The 15,213-nt window shown below is 42.3% G+C and overlaps 1 protein-coding gene across 14 annotated transcripts in view; it reads right to left on the bottom strand.

Annotated features, from left to right (window-relative positions):
• mef2cb (myocyte enhancer factor 2cb) overlaps positions 1-15,213 on the bottom strand; it is a 210,282-nt gene that overhangs the window by 54,995 nt on the left and 140,074 nt on the right. For 13 of the 14 annotated variants that reach the window (XM_049577830.1, XM_049577828.1, XM_049577834.1 and 10 more), the window contains exon 2: positions 9,500-9,629. The gene's annotated coding sequence lies outside the window, so the exon portion shown is untranslated. Of the gene's footprint in view, positions 1-7,281; positions 7,837-9,499; positions 9,630-15,213 lie in introns of those variants that run through there. The other variant, XM_049577829.1, reaches the window with a different exon arrangement.

Here is a 15,213-nt window from a genome sequence, read left to right as displayed (position 1 = left end):
CTCATGCTGAACTGCGAGCCCTTTTGCGTTTTTACTCCAGAGACTGATTTTCTCACACCCTCAATTTGAGTCCCATCCTGTTTGCTCTGCCCTGAGGGGCCTGCTCTGCCGTAGCCCGGAGTGGGCCGACGGTGGATGGATGTGACGTGGAAGGCACTGGGACTCTGCTGGAGGGAGGCTGGAGCCACGACAGGTATCCCCCGCACTTCCTCTGCTATTTATAAAACCATGAGTCCAGCACAGGGCCAAAAATAAGACGGAGGCCATTTTTATCCCAAATAATAAAGGCGGCTCGCTCCCTGCTCACACACTGTTAAAGCTCACACACACCAGGAGCGTGGAAACATCCTCCAACACTGTACAGGAATTAACAACAGATACTAACAAAGTGAAAAACTCCTCACTAGACAATGAAACCATCTCTGTCCTCCTATCGAGCATGCTCAAACGTGCACACGCACACGCATACACACCAGACAAAAGTCAATATCAAGGCTGAGCTATTTCTGTAGAGAGCACTATTTAGGAAGTGTGGGCTGGGTGCCAGTATTCTCCTCAGTATCGTCTGGGCGTCATTGCACTGCTGCTGTTATACAAACTCACCTCTTTCCTCTCTCTCACCCCGCTCCTCACCCTTTCCACCCAGCCCCTTGCTCCATTGTCAGCGATCCCTCTCTCTCCTCTCTGTGTTTCTCTTATACACACACAAGGTTATTTGTTTTTCCACTGGGTCGAACCACAGTGCCAGGTGAAAGCATCTATTGGCAGGATAAAGAGAGTGGCTGGTGTGAGATCACAAGGCCCCACTCTGCCCAGCAAACCTTGAAGTGAAGCGCCGGGCTGGAGTTTCAAACAAAGTGCCCCCTCATTCATTATACATGCAACTGCACTGAAAATCTCCTTCCGCAACACCATCTCTTTTCTCTGTCTCTCTCACTCTGCCTCCCTCTTTCTCTCTATCTTCCTCCCTCTCTCTCTCTCTCCTCACATCGTCCCTCTCCTTTTTCTCTCATTTTTTTCCAGACAGAGCATCCATAAAGTATGAATAAAATTAATGACATCACGAGCTGCACTTTGGAAGAGCCACTGTAGGAAAAAGCCATACATCACAGGGCAGAAGGAGCCGGGACCGAAAAAAAAAAAAAAAAAAAAAAAAAAAGTAAAAAAATTGACGGAGAGAGAAAAAAAGGGGTGTGTGTGGGGGGCGTCGCTTCACCCTTCTCCACCCTCGGGGAACTTCATATTGCTGTGTGTTATTGAGTTTTATTTCAGATGCACTTCAGCTGAAAAGTTTGAGCACAATTCATTTTTTCTCTCCTTTTCACATTTCTTCATGTAGCAGCAACACCTCCTTTTCTTCTTCTACATGTCTTTGTCCTGCTTTCTCCTGACTTTTTTTTTTTTTGGTCAGCTGAGTAATGTAAGTGTTCAGAACAGTCCTGTGCCGCGCATTCTTTTACAGGCTGGCCTTTGGTGTGGGAATGGCACAGATGACAGTGGAAAGGAACACTGGTGTGGACTTTGGCAGGACACCGCCTGGTTAAGCTGTGTGCTCTGCAGAAGAGGGAGAGCACTGAGCGTGGATTCTTCTATAGCTGTTTCTCGACTTAGACAGTGTTAACAGCATTTTCAACAGCACGGTCCCCTCGGAGTTGAGCAGACTTTGCCCAGATATCTGAGACGTGAAAATGAAATATAAGCACCGCATTTGAGACTGTAATATTCTTCCTTAGAGCAGAAAAAGGAGGTAGATTTATCAATCGCGCTGCCTATTAGTGGCAATTTAGTGTGACACTGTTCCATTACAAGAGCAACATCACACAAAAGCCTGACTGGGTAAAATCCGAGACCTTATTCCTCTGAATCTAGCGTGAACACAAGATCTGCTAAAAATACGCGATAGCAGTGTGAGGCTCGGCCGCAGCGTGGATGGGGAGCAGTGGCGGCAGCGGCGCAGATTGTGGCAGCCGAGTGAGCAGGGGTTTCAGATGGATGTGAGCTTGTGTGAGGCCAAGGCACAGAGCTACCTCTGTGCGTCTCACCGGACTACGTTGCAGAATGACTCGGCTATGTTGCAGTCGTGACAAAGATAAATTACAGCCACTGGAAAACATTTCGACATTTTTTTTTTCTCACTCTCTCCCCTTCTCCACACCTCTTTTCTTTTTCTTGGCATTGGGTGCAGTCCAAATGTGTGCCACACTAAAGGGAGATGGTGAAGGAAGGGGAGGGGGGGTCTCTCTCTGAAAATATATTAGGGGGTAAGAAGTTGCCCCTTTACATTCACAGGTCAGGCACTGTGTTTTATGATGAAACATGTGCTGTCGCTAGATTTATGCACACGGACAGCAAACACCTCTCCCTCCAACTAACCCCTAAAACTCACTGAAAAGGATTCCCAGTTAATTCTGGATTTACCACACGTGTTTAGAGCAGGTATTACAGATATACAGTGTTTGTGGTAATACAGACTAGGCTGCCTGGATTCTGTCTGTTACACTGATACTGAGTAAAGATTAAAAACCTCACAGGAAGGCAACTAAAGTAAGTGTCTGGTGGGGAAGTTAATGGACTCTTTTATAAATGTGTTCATTCAACTCCCATTGCAAGATTGAAGTCTTGATGCTGAGGCATTCAGCCTGATCTGAACTATCCGGTGTTTAGACAAAGAAATCCAACCTCTGTTCTACTCTAAATGTTTCTCTTTGTCTTATCATTCAAAGTCCTCTGCTCCCTGCACTCCTCCTGCCTTCTCGCCTCCCAGGACTCTCTCCCTGTCCAAATAACTCAGGGAGCAGGCCTCAAGTATGGCGAGGTGTTTTGGGTGTCTTTTTAGGTGGGCCGCAGCTGACGATATGATTGTGTGGTCAGCACAAGTGAGCAAAGACCACCCAGCAGGCAGCTGCCGCCATAATGACCAACAGGCCCGTGCAGGAAACAGGAAACAGGAAGAAGAAGGCAGGACATCCTGTTCATCTACATCAATGTGTTAAGCATGACATCACAAAAGCATCACTCTGTAATGAAGAATACCTGATCACAGGCCAGACGCTCTGTCGCTCTGCTCTTAAGTCACCTAAGCTCAAATAAATTTCTATCTACGTTTTCTCTGTGTGTGTGTGTGTGTGTGTGTGTGTGTGTGTGTGTGCGTGTGTCTGTCTTTCTGCGCATCTGTCTTCTCAGTTTGCCTTTTCAGCCCTCACACTGACACTGTTTTCCAGACTGCTCCATCATCCCAGACATCAAATCCTACCCTCCTCAGTGTGAGAATAAAGGAGAAAAAGAAAAATACACGCATTTTCATTTGAATATACACCAGCGACAACCTCACAAAACTCAGACAAAAAAAACACAAAAGCACAAACATTCCGACGCGCAAACAGACGGAGACAAGACACAAACTTGAACGCACACACACACACACACACACACCTCCCAGACACACAGCACATACTGACAGACAAACACACAAAGAAACAGCAAACACAAAGCACAGCACAGCCAGAAGTCTACTTTATGCAGAAATATTCTAAAGTGTGTTTTACAATACAATTAAACATCAAAGGCTGATATATTCCTCTGTGATCTTTAACACCCCAGTGAACAAACCCCATACACCCCCATCCACTTACAGCGTACAGAGAAAGTTGCTGAACGTCACCGCTAATTACTAGATAGAGACAGAGGAAGACTTTGCATCATTATGCAAAAACCAGGACATATTCAAATATATGCATTCAATCCACCATAAACCATTCAAGGACTGTGTTATTTACTTTAGATGATTATTTTTTTTTAAGTTTCATGAGTAATTGCAGCTCTTATGAAGATATACAGACAGTGCTCCGAAGGCAAAGAAACATTTGGGTAAACATTTCGAACATGCACAACAGTTAGGGACAAAGAAAGGGAGATCTGTTGAAATGAGTAAATAAACACATGGTGAGGTTGAGCCCTGCGCTTTTCATTAGTTCTATAAAAATGTATGAAAACCCAAAAAAAAAAGAGAGACTTTTCCTCCCATGTTGCAAAAAAGAAGGAACACCTGCCTTGTGCAATAAACAAGAATACAACAAGCCCTTGAGTTATTATAAAACTTAAGTATTTTCATCTGCTTATAAACAGGCAAGAAAAAAAGTTATTCTAAACAAATGGCTTCACATTTCTACACGCTTTGTGTCAGATACATTTGCTAAAAAGAGAGTTTATCTTTAATCAACCACATCTGGATTTTTAGTGTTCTCCAGCATTTATTTGAAAGGACGTAAACCAAAGTACACTGCATTATTTACAGGGGTGTCTCTTGACAGTTTAAGATATTATTTACTCCTTATATATGAGGTAAATAGGATTCTCTACAATTGACTCTTATATTACCTTCTTATTTGAGCCAAGGGGCATGAAGTCCAATTACAGTGCTCCAATATCTACCTGCAGATCTTGCCAACCTGCAATCTGCAAATGAGTGTTTTACTGAAGTTTAACTGAGCAAACTCTGCAAACCCCTTCCAAAATATTTGAAACCATTAGTGAAAAAAAACTTTAAAGCATAGCAAAAGGGGCCATTAAATTATTTGCTTAAACATAAATGCTTCTGATGTTTCCATTAAGAATAATGTTTTCACAGAAGGAGGGAATCTTGAAATGTGCCTTCTGTGCAGTATTAAATGTCCATGCTCTGAGGCAGCACACTGGTATACTTTACTCCTTTTTAAAAAAGGCTTGATAGCACAGATTTTTGCAGCACTCAGATAAGCATTCACACATTAAACGGGCGTAATATTATTTGACTGAAGATAGGAGCAACAGTCCATCCTGTGCTGGTTTTATCTGAGCACTTTTCAAACACATGGCGAAACCCTGACCATGGCACACAATGTGTCCCTTCCCTTCACTTAACTAAAGCTCTACTGAGCCCCTGGTGTACAGCAAAGTGCCCTGACAATCGGCTCAATGCCCTGGCCAATCACAGGGACACGTGACCTTCTAATCCCTCTCTGTGTGAGGGGGTAAGAGTTTGTTGTCAGTGTTGGTTTTGTGAATCAGCGCCCAAAATCCCAAATGATTTGTCAAGAAGGAGAGGTCTTAAGAGAATAAGAGAAACAAAAGCAGCGCAGGCCAGATAGTGTGGGTGTCGGTGTGTGCGTGTGTGTGTGTGTGTGTGTGTGTGTGTGTGTGTGTGCGCAGCAGAAAGACAGAGAGGGAGAGAAAGGAGGCAGACCGTGCCTTCGCCTAGGCATTTGTGTGAGTTTGCGTGCGACTGCATGCGAGCGTGCATGCGTGTATGTGTGTGTGTGTTTGCACAGGGTCTCTGAGATTACAGAGCTTGGCTGACAGAGTCCTCTGTGTGTAATCGTGGGTCCACATGCGAGCGCTCACCTTCCTCTGAGCGGATTAACCTAACGCTAAATCCCAAGAGAGCAACAGGCCAGACAGGCCACACAGAACAACTTCATTGACGATGGGCAGGAGAGAGAAGGCCATGTGTAAAATCTTTTTATAGACTAATACACTTTTATATCTTTTTTCACACGTAAACAACTCGTAGGAAACAGCATAAACGATTATAAAAGTAATGGGACAATGCACAGGATCACTACATCCACTCAAAGTGTAAAAATGTATCTCAAATGTTGCGTACACTTTATGCAGACGTTATATTTTATTTTCCAAATTTAACTAACCGTGAAATGCAATCAAGCAGTAAGTGAGTGTGTGCAGTACGCCTTTCACAGAGTCACAAATTAGGTTGATATGTTGAAGCAGACAGCAACACTTTATCACTTAAAAATGTACTTTGCCTTCAAAATATCTCACTAATAGACTACTTCAAATTTAATAGTTCTTATATATCTCAAAATGTGCTGTGAATATTAGATCAGTTTTATTAATTTTGAGAAACTGCAGCCATCTCTACATTAATAGCATTTTTTTTAAACTTTTAAAATGAACTGTATTTATTTCAGAAGTAAAACTGCTGTTTAACTTTAAAAGAATTTCACAAGAATAAAGGTATAGATGTGAACTTTTACGCTTGTATTAATGAGCATGAGTTAGATGCACACAGCCAAGGCAGCTCCCCAATCTGTCTTAATTAAAACAAAGTGTGCTGTGGTAAATTTAAAATTTCTTAACCCACCCTTACTTCATCTGCACATTTCATCAGTGGGCCTCACAACCACACTTTAAGCACAAAACAAACAAATCCAATTAGATTTCCAAAGCTGCAACCTGTGAAAGTTGCCACAGGTTAATTATGGTGTCATTATTAATCCTCTCACTGCAACAGGTTCAGTTGAGCCACACGAGACTGAGCTAAACTCACTGGATAAATATATCATTCTCGCTTTATGGCGAAATAAGTCCGAACAGTCTCAGTCACAAAGTCACAGAGGAGAAATTAAAATTCAGCCTGAACACGCCAAACCTCTGAAACACTGATTTACACTAGCACTGTGTCTCTGGTCTGCATGAATTCACGTCCAAATAAGTCTGGAAAACTGTGTTCTCTTGTATTGTAGTTTGGGAAATATTAAAGTTTACATTAATCAGTCATTTCTTATATATTTATGAAGGTTTAAAATGTGCAGGTTGTCCTGATTTAATGTGGAATAGCAGGATAATTGTGATCACATCAGTTTGGCACATCCAAACCACTGCTAAAGAATTACATATTCACAAAGTAAGGCCATGTAAAGTGTAGTTTCCCTTCATTCTGCTGCTTTAATAAAGGTAATTATCTAAAATTTTAAAACTTCTAAACTCTATGTATTTTTTATTTTCCATTGTCTTCAAGTTTTTTCAGTTTCCTATCATATTATTTTGTAAAACTGCATATATCAGGCTACATTTTAAACTAACTAACTTTTCCTGTGCCATCCCACAGCGCAGAGGAGCAGATCATACTGTATTGTGTTATATTAAGGAGGGCAGCGGATTCAGTAGCTGTGGCTTTGAGGCTGTGCGCCTGCATGTGGACATGAAAAAGCTCCACAAGGTCGACACAACACAGTAACCCTACCTAAAACACGAGACAGACCCTGACCCCCTCTAATAGACCATAAACAGCTATTTGATGCCGGCGTGTAATTATATGACATAGTTGTCACCGGCATAAGTCGATCAGGGTCACAACAAATCAATAGGCGCAGTTAGTGTACTTTGTTGAGGAGGAAGCGCGCGTCAAAATAGACCCTCAAGTTTCCCTCTGGAAGATTAAAAAACACAGATCATATGGTGTCTTGTGGATGTCTCTGAGCGTGTGTGAGCGCCGGTACTTACTTTATTTCGCGTGAAATCTTGCCCGGGTTGAAGTGAAAGATACAACAAGCGCTCCGCCGGTTGTTTGGTCCGGCCGATTGACAGGAAGGCTGAAGCTTGCTGCTTGATGGGGACGGACTTCGCCAAGACGCACTTAAAATCCAGGAGCGCAACTTAGCTGAGGACGTCGCCGGGAGGAAAAAAAAAGTAACCTACAGTACGTGGTAGGAGTCTCTATAATGTCAGAGACAACTACACTCTCTCTCTCTCCCTCTCTCTCTGACTCTGACTCTTTCTCCCTCCCTCTCTGTGTCTCCTTCCCTCTCTGATCGGACAGTGTCTGCTCAGGAGGCGGCGAGGACGCTTCGCCTGGTCTCTCTGCTCTCTGCGAGGTGCCGGTGAGCGGAGAGGGACCCGGTGGAGCGGCGATGGTGATGGTGATGGTGTTGGAGGTGGTGCTAGTGTGCTGCTTGCTGGACGTCTGGAGCTTGCTGGTGATGTTGAGGAGGCTGTTTCTGTTCCTTCCCACAATCCTGACCGAGTCTTTCCCCAAGCCCTCTCCTCTCTCCCAGCGCGAGGAGAAATAATCGATTTTTTTTTCTGTCTTTCTTTTTTTTTTTTTTTTTTGACTCCTGAAAGGGGGCGGGCTCACATTTCCCAACTCTACTTTAATGAAAGAGGCACGGCTCTTAATGCTTTATTATCGCGCCAGCCCCGATAGAGTGGACGCACAATTAACTGCTCAGAGAGGACCACTAGAGGAAGATGATGGGGAATGTGTGCTTTAACTAATGAACCAATGGAGAGCACGTTAAGCATCGTTAGCTGACTTTAGACAGCTAAATCCAGCTGCCCAAAGTTGATGTTTGTGTTGTGGCCTGTTGTTTTGTGCAGGTATCATCAGAAAAAGACAGAAAAGGTAAATCTCTCCACTTTGGAAATGGAAGAAACAACATAAATTCTTTATTCTAACACTCATTATTTCAATATATGACACCCTTCTTGCAATAAAAAGTAGACCCGATTCATATATCTCGCTAACAATACCCACCATCATCCACTCCCCAACAGATTTCTTCCATGCCTGTGCAACACAAATGCTGCCTCCTCTCCGAGTTACTTACAAACTTTCCACCTCCTGCATGCCGCCAATCATTTTTCAGGACCCAGCTATCTCGTGCAGATAAGCCCTGACACAGACAGTAAGCATGGGGGAATTACCAAGCCTTTATCCATCCAACCAAATGATTTCAAAACATCCACTCTATTAGTGTGAAGATAACAATTAGAACAGCAAGTTTGCCACTTCAGATAAGACACAGACAGGCAGGCTGTACAGAGATGTATCCCAGATAGGCCTTGTAATACTGCGGGTCTATTATACTCACATTATATGGGTGCTGCATCGGTTTAAAGAGTGGCTGACTTGAATGGAGCCTGTGGTACTCCAGTACACCATCGGGTCTCACTCTTGAGTTTCATCGATCCATACTCAGGGAAAGAAACTATATAATCCTGGGTTTTGATTGGCATGTGCGCTCGAATATTTTTTGGTCAAAGTTTTGCATACAGTTGTTGATCTTTATCACTGCCATGCTAAAAAAAATCTTAGTCTAATCCCAGTTAATCAACTTTTTTTTGTCTACATGTAGACAAACAGTGAAGCATTTCCGTAATGAGCTTTGCAGTACATGTCTGCACATACAGACTGCGTGAAGTGTAAGTGGACACCAAGCAGCGTCCTAATTTTCCCCTTCCTTTTGAAGTTCACCTGTGAAGCATAAGCCATGTATGCAGTCAGTCACCCAGTCAGTCAGTCAGTCAGTCAGGGTAGGAAATGGCGGGACATGAAATCAGTTAATAAATAAATCAAGCTGGCTAATCTGCCTGACGGGCGGACATTACAGTCTGTAACTGAAGCCGCTGGTGTCTGATGACTCGGGATACCACCTTCACATCACCTGACCCTTTAATCTTTAATAGCATTTCCTCTGCCCCCCCCCCCCCCCAGACCTCCACAATAATCAATAAGGTGTAGTTTGTTAGACACAGTGGGCTCATAAATGCAACATGGCACATATCAATGGCATCACATATCAGCGTGTATGAAACATACAGATCTGACACCCTTAACAGACAATTTCCTTCATTCATACCTTTAAGCGTGCGCCACCGGCAACTGCATGAAAAATGTCACCGGCATATGGACACCTATGGGTGCCTGCGTGCTCGTACATACCACGTTCAGTGTTCCTTCGTCTGCCGTCTTGCGTGCCCTCGGTCTCGTAGCTTTCTGCGCTGCCTGTCAGCGATTCATCGGAGAGGTCTTTTCAGTGTTCACAATGCTTGAGGTTGTCTTTGGTTGGCACCTGGGAGGGGAAGTAGCATAGGGAAGCGTGAGGAGGAGAAGAGAGAGTGAACCTGCCAGTGAAATGGTAATTGTTTGCATGCACATTGCACATAGTGAGCAAGATCCATGTTAACATCTATGTGTGGATGTGGATGTGTGTGTGTGTGTGTGTGTGTGTGTGTGTGTGTGTGTGTGTAATGTCCACATAAAGTACAGAGAAATAAGTGGGGGGAGGTGGAGTGAATATATTTGAATGGTGAAAAATCATTAAACGAGGCAAACACTGGCTCATGCATATTCATAAATGACTGTCTGACTTGTCTACAGGGATAAACTTATAGTGAAGGCATACTTACAGCCTCACACATTTAATGCAAAGTAGGGGAGACCTACTGTATATTTTGCTCTTGAGACTACCAAGTGGGGGTCTATGGCTAAATCTGAATATGATAGAAACAACTCAAAGCATTACAGCCAGATTACTGTTACATTGTATGGTGGATAAATTCAGACATAGGTACACAATAAGTGTATGCAAACCAGCAGAGTGTGTTGCACGTTGAACACTGTAAGTTGTGGCAATCGAACCAAACGATTTTCTCCTTAATTAAAACGAACTAGATTATTAGTCTCTTGCTATATGAAACTTTTCTTGCTCAACTCATTAGCCATTGTCCATCCCTCCCACTCTCAGAACATGCAATCCTGAACTTGAGCTTTGGTGTGTGTGTGTGTGTGTGTGTGTGTGTGTGTGTGTGTGTGTGTGTGTGTGTGTGTTCAAGTGTGGGTTGACAGTCTCATCAAAGCCTGGTGGAGAAAAATCAACAGTTTGCCAAAACAATTATGTAATTTCAAATATGTCACACTGTGTACACACACACACACACACACACACTTTAGGCTTTTGGGTAAATGCAATTTCGTGAGGTTTGGCATCAGCTGTGCATAAAAAGAGAAGAGGGGAAACTGCGACTGCATGTTAAGTCAAACACATAAGTGCGGTTTGCTGATATTGATCTTGCTTGGATTGTTTCTTAAGCCTCTCCTGGCAGTCACTTCTCAGAGTGTGTCACACACACATATACACACACGCACACATGCAAAACAGCTCGCCTGAAAAAAAAAAATGTGTGTTTTTTTTTGTAACGGAGAGGGAGAAAGAAAGGAATGCCTCTCTGAAGCAAAAGATAAACACTAACACATTTCCAGGGCAAACAGGAACAGCCCGGGCTCAGTGCAATCTGTTGTCGATCACGCTCACGTGAAAACACAATCTGCCTGTCACAGTCGATGATGTTGTCAAGCACTCTGCCTCACTGCTCCTGAGAATTAGCCAGCTATTACAGAAGCACTACGAGACACATGGAGTACTTTGTTGCATGTCAGATATGTCTGCGGATGCTTCCAGCTTTTATTTGGTGTGAGTACTGCGTTAGTCACTCTCCCTGCGTCCGTTCCCTGATGAATCTCAGAGACATTTGGTGTTGTGACACTAGATTGACGCCACATGATGTGACGACCAAGCTTCGCAGGGGGTACAGAAAGACCTGCAGGCCAATTTAACTCACAGGCTCAGCTGGGAGTCTATAGATCTTACCTCTGCACGTGTGTGCATGTGTGTTTGTAAGTGTTTGCGCATCTTCAGGATAGACCGATACAGTTGTCTGAGGGGCAGTCACAATACCAATATTTTTAAACTGAAGTCATAATACATCATGCTGATGTTCAGCTGGAATATTGTGATTTTTTTTCCTGAAATGTTATTGTTGACAGACTGGAAGAGCCTCTGAAACAGCATTTACACCGTCATGTAGTTTTAAATTCTGACAGATAGCTGTAGGAAATGCTGGGAGTTTGGAGAAATAAACTGAGAAGTAAAATGACAAAATAATCTACAAAAATATAACAACCAATGCATTTATAAAATGTCATATCAGCATTATACGGCTCCTACTGGTCTATATCCATATTTTTAAAGGCCAGTATGAAGCAAATAAATCATGCTACGTGTCATTTTTGTTTAGGTGCATAATATATGTAATATTCTCCATGAATTTTGGATAATTTACAGTGAAAACAATTATTAAACTACACTGTCTTGCTTTCACTCTTTGTTCATGTGAACAGATGACATCCATATTGTACAGGACCTGATCAGCCTGAACATCTGGGCTCTGTTCACAGGGAAAAAACATACCTACTTAAGAAGTAATCTCACACTTTGTAGGAGAGATGTGAGACATTTCCCTGCCGATCTGCGCATGGTCTTTGTTTAAGTCATTCAAAGCGTTATATTGCACATGATTCGGAGCTCCTTATTAATAAGGCTTATAATGAAACTCAGAGGGCAATATCATCAGTAATTATAGTCGCAGGAATTGTACCACTGTACCGTATAATTAGGGGAGCAAAGGTGAGAAAATCACTTTTAATTAACTGAAATCATATGTCCTCATATTACAAAATATATAAAAGAAAGAAATTCAGGATTTGGGGGAAGTATTTATTTGTACACTCAAATGAGCTTTTTCAATATAAAGGTGACGTCGCCCTTCCTATATTTGGATTGCAGGCAATATTACCTTGATAATTCTACCACTGGAAAAAAGCAGTTAACCAGTATCTTCACACTGCTTGAGTCAAGACCGTATAAATCAGTGGCTTGTGTTAATTATATTGCAAAAATATGTTATATGCAATCAGTAACCTTGGACATTTCTGTCAGTTAAGGCTTGCACTTGAATGACAGCTCATTAAATGCAGTCATTGCACTTCTGTTCTCAGCATCACTTTGAAGAACTAAAGAAATCACTCCACAATAAACAGATTTTTGACTTGGACAATATATGACCCCACACATGTCAAAAAGTTGCCTCGGTAATTGTATCTGTTACAGCACTGCTTCACCGTAATTCTTGTAGTTTTCTAAAGCAAAGAGAGAAAAAAAGTTCTGTCTGCTTATCATTAGCTGATGTGTTCTATAATGGTATGACTCATTTTTCAGTGAAACCATACAGAGCCTTATTTTCAGTAACACGGTTTTTCTGTGTGGTTTGGCCATTAACCGTGTCGGGTCGGCAGTAAATTCACTGTACCATTTCATATATTTCCTTGTTCTTACAGTTCAGTTTCAGAACAGCACCCTGTTGGATCAGAGCATACAGAACAGGCTTGAGTGCAGCAGCAACAGAGTCAGGAGGCCTCTGAAACTGCCACGGCCACATAAACGACCCCTCGCCGAGCAGTGTCAAAACGAGAGACAGCGCTGGTGATTTGCATGTGTCGTGTTTAACCAACAGTATTCTGTCTGTACACCTTTTATGCATTATGGATGAGGCACAAGCTGAACAACAAGCTCTCCCTTTGTTCTGCCTGATGCTCCAGTTACATCATAGGAAAAGCCCGATGGTCCTGTGACTGCGCTGACTGGCTGAGACACAACGCCGCTGGGCTGGCCGTGCTGCTGATCAGACCTGTTGCTTCTTCACTTCACTATACCACCACATAGCTGTGTGTATGTAGATACAGACACACACACGCAGATACACACACTCACACTTACAGTGGTGCCTGCTGGGAAAATTCACACCGATTTTTGTGCTGGATATATGAAACTTCAAAACATAACAACCAGACAACTCTTGAATCTTGAATTTAATGAACGATGATAAATGATTTCCACGAGACAAATATCCAAATAACATTTTGATATTTACAAGAAAGAGCAGCTGTTGACTACATGTATTATTTGATTATTCAGGCCTGATATCTGCAGATTAATTAACTTGATGAAACTGTCTAAACTGCTTACTGATTTTACAATCAAAATGCTTTAACACTGTGTGTGTCACAAATGTATACGTGACAGGTGCCGTCAGTGTGCCACCTGCTACATATGAACAGCATATTTTGCCTGTAGAGGCGCATTCAGGCACTGCTGTGTAATTAAGAGTGCTGCCTGCAGGGGAGCTCTGCATCCTTCCCAGCACATTTAAACTGGTTTACCCGCATTGGTTAGCTGGAGGTATCCCCCATACAAAGTTTAACCAGTATTTTTTTTTTTTTTTTTTAATGTGGTGGATAGCGTAATAACATTTTCATTTAGAGCAATAATCTAAACATTTAAGTAATTTTATATTAACAGAAATTAAATATCAGTGTAGCCATTATCCCACGTCCTAACATTTTAATTATTTTTATTTCAATTTACTTCCCTTTTTTATTCTAATCCCTGACACTGGCACTCTAGCCTCCCCTCCTCCTCCTCCTCCTCCTCTCCCTGTTTCTTCTCTACGCTCTAGCAAGTGTAATTGCTGGACTTTCTGTCTGTATATCAGGGGCTCAAAGTTCTCTTTGTCTGCACTAGATTGCTTCATGTGAAGGGGAAAAAAAGAAACTCACTTTCAGCTAATGATTTTTCCTCCTTTTGAATGGTTGGAAAGTAATTCCCTATGAACTGCTCCAACACAGGCACAGTTATTTCATTGTTCTCGCTGCCCTTTCTCTAATTATGCCCATAAAGAGGAGATGCCAATGTTAGATTTTTTTATTTATTTTGTCTCTGTCCAAGGGGGTGCCCACCGGTGTTTCCTGAGGTGCACAAGCTGTGTCTGAAACATCATTAGAGTTAAATATGCAGAAATGGAATAGATCCCAAGTTCCACGATCAACATGTCAAAGTTTAAATGATCTGAAATAATGCAACGTTAAATAAGCCACTTTTCATTCAAGTTGGGTCCAAATATTCCTCAGCAGAAAAATGACACGATTGGTTGTGTGTTTAAACGCCTAAAATGACCCCGTGTTTTCACTTACTTAACAAGGACCTCTGTAGCCAGGGACTTTGACACGGGAGACCGCTGTTTGTTTCCCATTTCCTGTAACTGTCACCACTGGTTTCCTTTAACCATGACCACGACAGTTCCCTAAACTTAAGCAATAGTTCTTTTTTCAAATTCAAACCACTATCTTCCCCTAACCTTAACCGAGGTTAAGGTTAACTGTCTTGTGACTAAACCTAACCAAATTTTAACCAAAGTGGTTGCTGTTCAGAAAATAAGTGGACATGTTCTCTAATGCGCACTGACAAATTGATAACAGATCAGAAAATGCTAATGCGGGTTGTTTTAGAAGGTAATTACAATACATTCGGCCAGTTTGGAGGATATAAAGTGAATAATCTGTTAATTTACTTGTGAGTCCCTTTCTATTGCTTTTTGAGTCCTGTAACTGCCTCTTCAGGAAGCTGCATTCTCTGCAAAGGCATAGGGAAAAAGGGATTTCAAACTCTAACAGACTAAAGCTGTTACAAAAATTCTACTGTCTGTGTTTAATAGTAGTGTGATCTCAGCGATTTCTACGTTTAGAGTACAGGTCTGTGCGGGGGATCTTTTGATCACTCTTTCACTGATAATGTTTAACACTGACAGGGACCTAACTCCTATGCTGTAATACATTCATCTATGGTACAAAAGCCTACAGTCATTACTGTTTCCAATTCCCATAGTAACCATTACACAGCAGAAGTCCCTCCTGCAGCTGTTGACCTCAGCCAATTCCCTTGACAATTAAAGATCACTCAGCATGGCTATGCAACTTCTCCC

This window comes from Epinephelus fuscoguttatus, linkage group LG6, assembly GCF_011397635.1.
Source record: "Epinephelus fuscoguttatus linkage group LG6, E.fuscoguttatus.final_Chr_v1".
Lineage (NCBI taxonomy): Eukaryota > Metazoa > Chordata > Actinopteri > Perciformes > Serranidae > Epinephelus > Epinephelus fuscoguttatus.
Note: the sequence above shows the minus strand (reverse complement) of the source record. Positions and strands in the feature narration are given on the sequence as shown.